Below are 14,291 nucleotides of genomic sequence, written 5' to 3'. Positions count from 1 at the left end.
TGGCACAAAACTGAGTCAAATGGTGATTTAAATAAGAGGTCATGCGATCTATCTCTGGAAGACCCCAGCATCTCACAATTTGATGGAAAACTTCCTGATTGATAGAACATTCAAAATTTGCGACTGAGGAAGTCTGCCCCCAAATGTTCACACCTGGGATGTGGATGGCAGAAATCCTGCAATAATGGTGCTCGGCCCAACTGATGATGCAGGACATTTCCTTCATATCTAAGGAACTGTGAGTTCCAGTATTTACAAAAAATCATTGGATTTTTTGTAAATGCTAGTTCTTTTTATGTACAGCACCTCTTCCTCTATAAACTAACTATTGGAGATCACATGATTTAATTAAGGACTTATGATATATGAAACAACACTCATAGTGCCATATTTTTTTTCTCTTTGTTTCAGTAACTGAGTTCCAACCTGATGGTTGTCATAAGCCCCTGCTGACAGGAGTTCCAGAATATTTATTGGTAACTTTGCCTCCTGAGGTGACCAAACTCCAAGCGCTCTCTGAGATTCCCAGACTGCACCCTAATCTAAGAGGCTGGTATCTTTGGAGATTACTACCCACACTGGTTGAAAAAAGGACATTCTGTGAACCAAGGACTGGTGAGTCTGCTACCAAATCAGGGTATTTCCTGTCTTGTTTGTGAACAGAATCCTTTAAGACAAATCTTTGGGGTCCCCATGCAGAAGGGCGCAGACCTGTAACAGCTTCAGTCTGCGCTGATCTGTCAGAGACAAAAAAGGTGCCAGAACTTATTATGAACCCCAGAAAAGAAACACAGGTCTGAGAAGTTAATCAGTTTTTTGGAATATGCATTTTCCAACCGTGACTCTAAAGCAACTGAAGTACCATTTGAGTGTGATAACAGAACTAGAATGTCATCCAAGCAAGGAACTACAGAAATTCCATGATCTTAAACTCCCAATACTTTTATAAACACTCTGGGAGTTGTAGCCAGACCAAAAGGGAGGGCCACAATATGATAATGCTCATCTAGAAAAGCAAATCTCAGGAACTTGACATGATCCCTGTGAATAGGGATATGCAAATAAGCATCTTTCAGGTCTATGGTAGACATAAATTGACCCACGTGTACTAAAGGAAGTGCACATTATGTCCATCTTGTAAGTAGGAATTTTCAAGAATTTGTTCAATATTTTGAGATCCAAAACAGGCCAAAAAGTACCCTCTTTATTTGCTTTTAAGCCCCTGGTTTAATTCTGGAGTTGGAACTGGAGCAATTACCTCCATTAATTCCAAATCTTTCACACAAACCAAGAAGGCTTGGGTCTATAAAGGATCTTGAGGCCCTTGAGACAGAAAGAATCCTCATCCGAGGAGGCCTTGAAGGAAAGGTTATTAAATGATCCCTGGGAAATTATTTGCAATACCCAGGGATTCTGAACAGTTCTCTCCCAATCCTGCCAAAAGAAAGAAAGGGCTGCACCTTCATGAGGTCTTGGGAGCTGGGGCATACTTCTTGGACTGTTTGTGTTTGGATCAAGAAGATTTAGAATTCTAGGACATGGTTATATTAATATACTTTTTAACTCTTTGAATAACTTGTATCTAATCCTCTGCAGACTTCCCCCTTATTTCAGTTGTTTTGACAGACTTGCATTTTAACCAATCAGTGCTGACTCATAAATAACTCCACGGGAGTGAGCGCAATATTATCTATAGTTTTATTATTAAATTAACCCCTTCACTAGTGCCACTTTCAGAAAAAAACTTGCCCAAACTACCAGAGAATTTTTAGCATTTTTGCTATCACTCCATTTAAACAAGATATTGATCTAGGTCTATTTGGTATATATATATTAATCACACAAATTTTTTTAAGAAAAAAAAATCCCCCACTTTCTTCGTTGCGCAGTGTAGTGTTGGCAGCAGCTGAGCGGTGGTCTGGCATTAAGGTATCTAAAAAACAGATTGTTGCTCATAAAGCCATAGTACCCTAACCGGGCATCTACCAAGCAGCCAATCCCTGTAAGGGCTGCATTCTGGGTTTCATCGAGTCAATACAGGACACGGTGGGGCACCCCAAACAGGCTGCCATGGACAGGAGGACAGTGGAGAAGACTTGGAAGCTCATGGACAAAGTGATATGAACAGTAATATGCTGGAGACAGGGTAAAGGGAGGTATCATCATTAAATGTTGCAACCAGACCCCTGCAGTGATTTATATGCGCTGGACAGGGAGCTTAATGTGGGGCTGTTATTGTGTCACTGATACAAGGGGGCAGAGCTGGTGACAAACGTAATTAAGTAATTACGATTACGTAATTAAGATAACATGCCAGGGAATCATTGTTTTGGATTTTTATCAACACCCACTAGCAAACTGCGATAAGCCTGTAGACCCCCTTAATTTGTGTTTTGCTCTTACACTTTTTCAGTTCTTTCACTGTGCCTTTTCAAAACATTTGATAGTATTTGCACAATTTAATTATAAATTTAAGGTCTAGAAACCTGACCATATTCTGTAAACTATGATATAAAATCTGTAATTAGTGTTTGAGTAAATATTGTGTTGGTGAATAAGTAGGGCTTTTTGTGAGGTTATCAGATAGGATGCTGGAGGCTGGAGACCAGTCAATGAAGCAGTCCATGTGTTGTATGGGATCTCTTTCACTGAATTTCAGAAATGCCTGGGGTTATTTGTTGCAAATGCATAAGAAGAACCCCAGCTGCTTTTGTTCCAGTTATTTAGAAAAAACAAAAACAAAAATCGCAATTGCGATAATTCATAGCCAAAATTGCGATATTTTACCCCCATATCACAAAGCCCTAATATATATATATATGTATTCACCCCTTCATCAGATGGTTGGTCTGATGAAGAGGTGAATACCCCGAAATGTCACTGTAATAAAATTGTGTTATACACTTGATAAGACCAGAGGGTGCTTAGTCTATTAGCTCTATTTACCACTCCTAGCACCCTGGCATATGAGGTTTGTTAGTGGGAGTGCACCTATCTCTACAGAATATATATATATATATACATACATATATAGTATCTCAAAAAAGTGAGTACACCCCTCAAATTTTTGTAAATATTTTATTATATCTTTTCATGTGACAACACTAAAGAAATGACACTTTGCTACAATGTAAAGTGTATAACAGTGTAAATTTGCTGTCCTCTCAAAATAACTCAACACACAGCCATTAATGTCTAAACCGTTGGCAACAAAAGTGAGTACACCCCTAAATGGAAATGTCCAAATTGGGCCCAATTAGCCATTTTCCCTCCCTGGTGTCATGTGACTCGTTAGTGTTACAAGGTCTCAGGTGTGAATGGGGAGCAGGTGTGTTAAATTTGGTGAAGTGCAGAAAAGACGTATGTAGCACCTGCTGTATTTGTTAATATCAAACTCACATGTAGCTGTCCTTATCTCTCACCCCTCTTACGGCTCAATATGTCAATATCACCCCGCCTCCAGAAAAAACTTTCACTTTTTCTTCCCGTGTTAGGATTAAAAGCAACACAAAAACAGTAAGGATCAACACTCGCACTTACTTTGTTTGCCGATAGTTCGTGCCAATTCTGCGGATCATCCGTCCAGCATCATACGCTTGACTCTTTACCTGCCTCCTTCTGATGGTTCTCCAAGCAGGGAATCCCTATAGCACGCCAGTGTGTGTCTGACTCTCTTCACGTCCTTCCGGGGTTCCGAGTGAATCAGCGTGTGACGTCAGTGAGGGGGCGGGTGAACTGGGGGAAGCCAACCGCTTGTGTACCCAGATGCCGATTTTCACGGGGGAGAGATTTTGCCGCTATTGGTTGGTTGGATTGTTCCTCTGTGCCTTACTCATATCCTCAAAGCCATGGAACAAAAGTGAAGCAGTAGGCACCAATCTTGAACAAATATACGATCCTTTACTAAGCAGTAAAAATACATGAAAAATGGGTTAACAGCTGGTAAACCCTTCAGGGCAACAAGTGGATAGTGGTACTTCACGTACCCTGACACGTTTCAGCTGTTGCCGTAATCGTAGCTGAAGGGTTTCTCTAACAAACTTCTATTTAAGTCTTAAAACACTTCATCATTGGTTAAAAACATACCACGTGATGGACACACCTCCACCTCCTTAATACATGACATAAGCGCCCCTGTGTTACGATGGCTCTACTATTTCACCAAATCACTAACCCAACATTTTATAGTTACATTGCTTGTACCTTATGAACAAAACTAGGCTATCTATAGGTGACAAATCTTACTTTTAGATTATGGGGAAACGTTTCCTTACTCAATTTTCAGTTGCTGTCCCATATATTCTAATCGGCTTGTACCCCAAATAAATGTATTTACCTAGATAACTAACAATTGATGTTAATCTAATTTGTATTTTACATATAAATAGACACATTACTTTTATGTATTTCATTCATACATTTGAACTATGGTGTCTAATGTACCCCTAATAGGCAAAAAGCCCTCATTTGGGTATACAGTTAATTATATGTTATCCTCCTAGTTTGTGTGCTTTGCATATGTTAATAACTATATATATATGTTGTGAATACTCTTTCCGTGAATTACTGATTTAATATATTATTTGGAGTAATGTATATAACAAATCCTATAATGGAAAGTTAAATAAAAGAGAAGAAGAAAAAGAGGAAAACCGGGGTTTGGAAGCCATAGTTTTTTTCCTGAGGAGATCTACCACTTATGATACTGTATTTATCAAGTTTGTCCTTAAAATCACTGAGTATTTATTGACACACAACTTTTTTGTGTTTGAACATAACTTCTATCTCCAAAGGTGTGGCACAGCCATGGGGGCAAAATTTGCCCCCTCTTATGCCAACCTATATATGGGTTTGTGGGAGCTGTGCCACATCTTTGGAGATAACAACAAATTCAAAAATAATATTGTCTATTACTGTTGCTATATAGACAATTTGCTAATCATTTGGAAGGGAAGCAGGGAGGAAGCCCAGGACTTTGTAAAAGGTTTAAATACCAATAATGCTAATCTCCAATTCACTTATGAATATGGGGAGTCTGTGATAAATTATCTAGCTGTGACTCTCCATGAAGAAGAAGAAGAACAAAGAGTGAGGGTTGAACTATATAGGAAACCGATTACTGGGAATACCCTGTTACACGCCACAAGTAGTCACCCCAAACAAGTTTTCAGATCTGTACTTAAGTTCACCAGGGTAAGGAGAAATTGCACCAGAGACATTGAGTATTCTAAACATGAGATGGAATTATCAAGGACATTTTCAGAGGGGTTATCCAAGACAGGAAATAGACAGGGTCCGCAAAGAAGTGAGGGATAAGGACAGAACAAATCTTTTGAAAGATAAAGTCAAGGCACTTGGAAGTGATAATGAATGTAAACAGATAACATTTGTAACGCAATACAGCAGACAATACAATCAAATTTGCAACATCATACGTAAACATCTGACAATGTTAAGAGCAGATGATGATTTAATACAGGTTGTGTCACAAGGCTGTAGATTTGCCTTTAAAAGAGGAAAAACATTAGGAAACTATTTAGCACCTACACAGCTAAAGGATGAAAGACCCAGTGATTCCTCTTGGTTAAGATTCAAAGGAGCCTATAAATGCAGTTATGGTAATTGTATAGCTTGCAAGCAGGTAAAAATGGGGAACATGTTCAAGAGCATATATACAGGTGAAACTTTCTCACACAGAGCGCTCTTTAACTGTAGATCCTCTTATGCTATCTATTTACTAAACTGTGAATTATGTGATGTTCAATATACAGGCCTAACGACCCGCCAAGTTAGGACTAGGGTCAGGGAACATATAAATGACATTAAACTAGGGAAATTAACCACACCTCTAGTCAGTCATTTTAGAGATAAACACAACAAAGATCCCAAGTCTCTCTCATGGACTATTATAGAAGTGGTACATACAGATAACAGAGGGGGAGACAGAGATGCTCTCCTTTCAAAGAGAGAGATTTTCTGGATACACAGATTAAACACCAGGGTTCCGAATAGTTTCAATTCTGAATTTGATTTGATAAATTACTGGTGTTGACCTGTGTATCCAGATATAATCTTTGCAAGTTTTTTTAATATTTTTGATTTTGTAATTATATCTCTAAATTTTATACCGGTTTTCCTCTTTTTCTTCTTCTCTTTTATTTAACTTTCCATTATAGGATTTGTTATATACATTACTCCAAATAATATATTAAATAAGTAATTCACGGAAAGAGTATTCACAACATATATATATATATATATATATATATATATATATATATATATATATATATATATATATATATATATATATATAGTTAACATATGCACAGTACACAAACTAGGAGGATAACATATAATTAACTGTATACCCAAATGAGGGCTTTTTGCCTATTAGGGGTACATTAGACACCATAGTTCAAATGTATGAATGGAATACATAAAAGTAATGTGTCTATTTATATGTAAAATACAAATTAGATTAACATCAATTGTTAGAGTTATCTAGGTAAATACATTTATTTGGGGTACAAGCCGATTAGAATATATGGGACAGCAACTGAAAATTGAGTTTCCCCATAATCTAAAAGTAAGATTTGTCACCTATAGATGGTGGAGGTGTGTCCATCACGTGGTATGTTTTTAACCAATGATGAAGTGTTTTAAGACTTAAATAGAAGTTTGTTAGAGAAACCCTTCAGCTACCATTACGGCAACAGCCGAAACGCGTCAGCGTCAGGGTACGTGAAGTACCACTATCCACTTGTTGCCCTGAAGGGTTTACCAGCTGTTAACCCATTTTTCCATGTATTTTTACTGCCTAATAAAGGATCGTATATTTGTTCAAGATTGGTGCCTACTGCTTCACTTTTGTTCCATGTGTTACTCTCTCATACTTGTCACTGGAAGTTCAGGATGGCACCTCATGGCAAAGAACTCTCTGAGTATCTGAAAAAAAGAAAGAATTGTTGCTCTACATAAAGATGAACAAGGCTATAAGAAGATTGCCAAGACCCTGAAACAGAGCTGCAGCACGGCGGGCAAGACCATACAGCGGTTTTACAGGACAAGTTCCACTCAGACCAAAGAAGTTGAGTGCCCGTGATCAGCATCATATCCAGAGGTTGTCTTTGGGAAATAGATGTATGATTGTTGCCAGCATTTCTGCTGAGGTTGAAGGGGTGGGGGGTCAGCCTGTCAGTGCTCAGACCATTCCACACACACTGCATCAAACTGGTCTGCATGGCTGTCGTCCCAAAAGAAAGCCTCTTCTAAAGATAATGCCCAAGAAAGCCTGCAAACAGTTTGCTGAAGACAAGCAGAATAAGGACATGGATTACTGGAACCATGTCCTGTGGTCCGATGAGAGCAAGATAAACTTATTTGGTTCAGATGGTGTCAAGCGTGTGTGGTGGCAACCAGGTAAGGAGTACAAAGACAACTGTGTCTTGCCTACAGTCAAGCACAGTGGTAGGAATGTCATGGTCTGGGCCTGCATGAGTGCTGCCGGCACTGGGGAGCTACAGTTCATTGAGGGAACCATGAATGTCAACATGTACTGTGACATACTGAAGCAGAGCATGATCCCCTCCCTTCGGAGACTGGGCTACAGGGCAGTATTCCAACATGATAACGACCCCAAACACACCTGCAAGATAACCACTGCCTTGCTAAAGAAGCTGAGGGTAAAGGTGATGGACTGGCCAAGCATGCCTCCAGACCTAAACCCTATTGAGCATCTGTGAGGCATCCTTAAACGTAAGGTGGGGGAGCGCAAGGTCTCTAAAATTCACCAGCTCTGTGATGTCATCATGGGAGAGTGGAAGAGGACTCCAGTGGCAACCTGTGAAGCTCTGGTGAACTCCATGCCCAAGAGGGTTAAGGCAGTGATGGAAAATAATGGTGGCTATACAAAATATTGACACTTTGGGCAGAAATTTGGACATTTCCACTTAGAGGTGTACTCACTTTTGTTGCCAACGGTTTAGACATTAATGGCTGTGTGTTGAGTTATTTTGAGGGGACAGCACATTTACACTGTTATACAGGCTGTACACTCACTACTTTACATTGTAGCAAAGTGTCATTTCTTCAGTGTTGTCACATGAAAAGATATAATAAAATATTTACAAAAATGTGAGGGGTATACTCACTTTTGTGAGATACTATATATATATATATATATATATATATATATATATATATATATATATAGATATATATATATATATATATATATATACAATTATCATTTTGAGGACATTCATAGAAATACAAGCTGTACAGGCAAAAGCATGGGAGGTATCATCATTAAATGTTGCAACCAGACCCCTGCAGTGATTTATATGCGCTGGACAGGGAGCTTAATGTGGGGCTGTTATTGTGTCACTGATACAAGGGGGCAGAGCTGGTGACAAACGTAATTAAGTAATTACGATTACGTAATTAAGATAACATGCCAGGGAATCATTGTTTTGGATTTTTATCAACACCCACTAGCAAACTGCGATAAGCCTGTAGACCCCCTTAATTTGTGTTTTGCTCTTACACTTTTTCAGTTCTTTCACTGTGCCTTTTCAAAACATTTGATAGTATTTGCACAATTTAATTATAAATTTAAGGTCTAGAAACCTGACCATATTCTGTAAACTATGATATAAAATCTGTAATTAGTGTTTGAGTGTTTGAGTAAATATTGTGTTGGTGAATAAGTAGGGCTTTTTGTGAGGTTATCAGATAGGATGCTGGAGGCTGGAGACCAGTCAATGAAGCAGTCCATGTGTTGTATGGGATCTCTTTCACTGAATTTCAGAAATGCCTGGGGTTATTTGTTGCAAATGCATAAGAAGAACCCCAGCTGCTTTTGTTCCAGTTATTTAGAAAAAACAAAAACAAAAATCGCAATTCCGATAATTCATAGCCAAAATTGCGATATTTTACCCCCATATCACAAAGCCCTAATATATATATATGTATTCACCCCTTCATCAGATGGTTGGTCTGATGAAGAGGTGAATACCCCGAAATGTCACTGTAATAAAATTGTGTTATACACTTGATAAGACCAGAGGGTGCTTAGTCTATTAGCTCTATTTACCACTCCTAGCACCCTGGCATATGAGGTTTGTTAGTGGGAGTGCACCTATCTCTACAGAATATATATATATATATATACATACATATATAGTATCTCAAAAAAGTGAGTACACCCCTCAAATTTTTGTAAATATTTTATTATATCTTTTCATGTGACAACACTAAAGAAATGACACTTTGCTACAATGTAAAGTGTATAACAGTGTAAATTTGCTGTCCTCTCAAAATAACTCAACACACAGCCATTAATGTCTAAACCGTTGGCAACAAAAGGGAGTACACCCCTAAATGGAAATGTCCAAATTGGGCCCAATTAGCCATTTTCCCTCCCTGGTGTCATGTGACTCGTTAGTGTTACAAGGTCTCAGGTGTGAATGGGGAGCAGGTGTGTTAAATTTGGTGAAGTGCAGAAAAGACGTATGTAGCACCTGCTGTATTTGTTAATATCAAACTCACATGTAGCTGTCCTTATCTCTCACCCCTCTTACGGCTCAATATGTCAATATCACCCCGCCTCCAGAAAAAACTTTCACTTTTTCTTCCCGTGTTAGGATTAAAAGCAACACAAAAACAGTAAGGATCAACACTCGCACTTACTTTGTTTGCCGATAGTTCGTGCCAATTCTGCGGATCATCCGTCCAGCATCATACGCTTGACTCTTTACCTGCCTCCTTCTGATGGTTCTCCAAGCAGGGAATCCCTATAGCACGCCAGTGTGTGTCTGACTCTCTTCACGTCCTTCCGGGGTTCCGAGTGAATCAGCGTGTGACGTCAGTGAGGGGGCGGGTGAACTGGGGGAAGCCAACCGCTTGTGTACCCAGATGCCGATTTTCACGGGGGAGAGATTTTGCCGCTATTGGTTGGTTGGATTGTTCCTCTGTGCCTTACTCATATCCTCAAAGCCATGGAACAAAAGTGAAGCAGTAGGCACCAATCTTGAACAAATATACGATCCTTTACTAAGCAGTAAAAATACATGAAAAATGGGTTAACAGCTGGTAAACCCTTCAGGGCAACAAGTGGATAGTGGTACTTCACGTACCCTGACACGTTTCAGCTGTTGCCGTAATCGTAGCTGAAGGGTTTCTCTAACAAACTTCTATTTAAGTCTTAAAACACTTCATCATTGGTTAAAAACATACCACGTGATGGACACACCTCCACCTCCTTAATACATGACATAAGCGCCCCTGTGTTACGATGGCTCTACTATTTCACCAAATCACTAACCCAACATTTTATAGTTACATTGCTTGTACCTTATGAACAAAACTAGGCTATCTATAGGTGACAAATCTTACTTTTAGATTATGGGGAAACGTTTCCTTACTCAATTTTCAGTTGCTGTCCCATATATTCTAATCGGCTTGTACCCCAAATAAATGTATTTACCTAGATAACTAACAATTGATGTTAATCTAATTTGTATTTTACATATAAATAGACACATTACTTTTATGTATTTCATTCATACATTTGAACTATGGTGTCTAATGTACCCCTAATAGGCAAAAAGCCCTCATTTGGGTATACAGTTAATTATATGTTATCCTCCTAGTTTGTGTGCTTTGCATATGTTAATAACTATATATATATGTTGTGAATACTCTTTCCGTGAATTACTGATTTAATATATTATTTGGAGTAATGTATATAACAAATCCTATAATGGAAAGTTAAATAAAAGAGAAGAAGAAAAAGAGGAAAACCGGGGTTTGGAAGCCATAGTTTTTTTCCTGAGGAGATCTACCACTTATGATACTGTATTTATCAAGTTTGTCCTTAAAATCACTGAGTATTTATTGACACACAACTTTTTTGTGTTTGAACATAACTTCTATCTCCAAAGGTGTGGCACAGCCATGGGGGCAAAATTTGCCCCCTCTTATGCCAACCTATATATGGGTTTGTGGGAGCTGTGCCACATCTTTGGAGATAACAACAAATTCAAAAATAATATTGTCTATTACTGTTGCTATATAGACAATTTGCTAATCATTTGGAAGGGAAGCAGGGAGGAAGCCCAGGACTTTGTAAAAGGTTTAAATACCAATAATGCTAATCTCCAATTCACTTATGAATATGGGGAGTCTGTGATAAATTATCTAGCTGTGACTCTCCATGAAGAAGAAGAAGAACAAAGAGTGAGGGTTGAACTATATAGGAAACCGATTACTGGGAATACCCTGTTACACGCCACAAGTAGTCACCCCAAACAAGTTTTCAGATCTGTACTTAAGTTCACCAGGGTAAGGAGAAATTGCACCAGAGACATTGAGTATTCTAAACATGAGATGGAATTATCAAGGACATTTTCAGAGGGGTTATCCAAGACAGGAAATAGACAGGGTCCGCAAAGAAGTGAGGGATAAGGACAGAACAAATCTTTTGAAAGATAAAGTCAAGGCACTTGGAAGTGATAATGAATGTAAACAGATAACATTTGTAACGCAATACAGCAGACAATACAATCAAATTTGCAACATCATACGTAAACATCTGACAATGTTAAGAGCAGATGATGATTTAATACAGGTTGTGTCACAAGGCTGTAGATTTGCCTTTAAAAGAGGAAAAACATTAGGAAACTATTTAGCACCTACACAGCTAAAGGATGAAAGACCCAGTGATTCCTCTTGGTTAAGATTCAAAGGAGCCTATAAATGCAGTTATGGTAATTGTATAGCTTGCAAGCAGGTAAAAATGGGGAACATGTTCAAGAGCATATATACAGGTGAAACTTTCTCACACAGAGCGCTCTTTAACTGTAGATCCTCTTATGCTATCTATTTACTAAACTGTGAATTATGTGATGTTCAATATACAGGCCTAACGACCCGCCAAGTTAGGACTAGGGTCAGGGAACATATAAATGACATTAAACTAGGGAAATTAACCACACCTCTAGTCAGTCATTTTAGAGATAAACACAACAAAGATCCCAAGTCTCTCTCATGGACTATTATAGAAGTGGTACATACAGATAACAGAGGGGGAGACAGAGATGCTCTCCTTTCAAAGAGAGAGATTTTCTGGATACACAGATTAAACACCAGGGTTCCGAATAGTTTCAATTCGGAATTTGATTTGATAAATTACTGGTGTTGACCTGTGTATCCAGATATAATCTTTGCAAGTTTTTTTAATATTTTTGATTTTGTAATTATATCTCTAAATTTTATACCGGTTTTCCTCTTTTTCTTCTTCTCTTTTATTTAACTTTCCATTATAGGATTTGTTATATACATTACTCCAAATAATATATTAAATAAGTAATTCACGGAAAGAGTATTCACAACATATATATATATATATATATATATATATATATATATATATATATATATATATATATATATATATAGTTAACATATGCACAGTACACAAACTAGGAGGATAACATATAATTAACTGTATACCCAAATGAGGGCTTTTTGCCTATTAGGGGTACATTAGACACCATAGTTCAAATGTATGAATGGAATACATAAAAGTAATGTGTCTATTTATATGTAAAATACAAATTAGATTAACATCAATTGTTAGAGTTATCTAGGTAAATACATTTATTTGGGGTACAAGCCGATTAGAATATATGGGACAGCAACTGAAAATTGAGTTTCCCCATAATCTAAAAGTAAGATTTGTCACCTATAGATGGTGGAGGTGTGTCCATCACGTGGTATGTTTTTAACCAATGATGAAGTGTTTTAAGACTTAAATAGAAGTTTGTTAGAGAAACCCTTCAGCTACCATTACGGCAACAGCCGAAACGCGTCAGCGTCAGGGTACGTGAAGTACCACTATCCACTTGTTGCCCTGAAGGGTTTACCAGCTGTTAACCCATTTTTCCATGTATTTTTACTGCCTAATAAAGGATCGTATATTTGTTCAAGATTGGTGCCTACTGCTTCACTTTTGTTCCATGTGTTACTCTCTCATACTTGTCACTGGAAGTTCAGGATGGCACCTCATGGCAAAGAACTCTCTGAGTATCTGAAAAAAAGAAAGAATTGTTGCTCTACATAAAGATGAACAAGGCTATAAGAAGATTGCCAAGACCCTGAAACAGAGCTGCAGCACGGCGGGCAAGACCATACAGCGGTTTTACAGGACAAGTTCCACTCAGACCAAAGAAGTTGAGTGCCCGTGATCAGCATCATATCCAGAGGTTGTCTTTGGGAAATAGATGTATGATTGTTGCCAGCATTTCTGCTGAGGTTGAAGGGGTGGGGGGTCAGCCTGTCAGTGCTCAGACCATTCCACACACACTGCATCAAACTGGTCTGCATGGCTGTCGTCCCAAAAGAAAGCCTCTTCTAAAGATAATGCCCAAGAAAGCCTGCAAACAGTTTGCTGAAGACAAGCAGACTAAGGACATGGATTACTGGAACCATGTCCTGTGGTCCGATGAGAGCAAGATAAACTTATTTGGTTCAGATGGTGTCAAGCGTGTGTGGTGGCAACCAGGTAAGGAGTACAAAGACAACTGTGTCTTGCCTACAGTCAAGCACAGTGGTAGGAATGTCATGGTCTGGGCCTGCATGAGTGCTGCCGGCACTGGGGAGCTACAGTTCATTGAGGGAACCATGAATGTCAACATGTACTGTGACATACTGAAGCAGAGCATGATCCCCTCCCTTCGGAGACTGGGCTACAGGGCAGTATTCCAACATGATAACGACCCCAAACACACCTGCAAGATAACCACTGCCTTGCTAAAGAAGCTGAGGGTAAAGGTGATGGACTGGCCAAGCATGCCTCCAGACCTAAACCCTATTGAGCATCTGTGAGGCATCCTTAAACGTAAGGTGGGGGAGCGCAAGGTCTCTAAAATTCACCAGCTCTGTGATGTCATCATGGGAGAGTGGAAGAGGACTCCAGTGGCAACCTGTGAAGCTCTGGTGAACTCCATGCCCAAGAGGGTTAAGGCAGTGATGGAAAATAATGGTGGCTATACAAAATATTGACACTTTGGGCAGAAATTTGGACATTTCCACTTAGAGGTGTACTCACTTTTGTTGCCAACGGTTTAGACATTAATGGCTGTGTGTTGAGTTATTTTGAGGGGACAGCACATTTACACTGTTATACAGGCTGTACACTCACTACTTTACATTGTAGCAAAGTGTCATTTCTTCAGTGTTGTCACATGAAAAGATATAATAAAATATTTACAAAAATGTGAGGGGTA

The sequence above is a fragment of the Bombina bombina genome, chromosome 6 (genome assembly GCF_027579735.1).
Source record: "Bombina bombina isolate aBomBom1 chromosome 6, aBomBom1.pri, whole genome shotgun sequence".
Lineage (NCBI taxonomy): Eukaryota > Metazoa > Chordata > Amphibia > Anura > Bombinatoridae > Bombina > Bombina bombina.
This window is presented reverse-complemented; position numbering follows the sequence as displayed.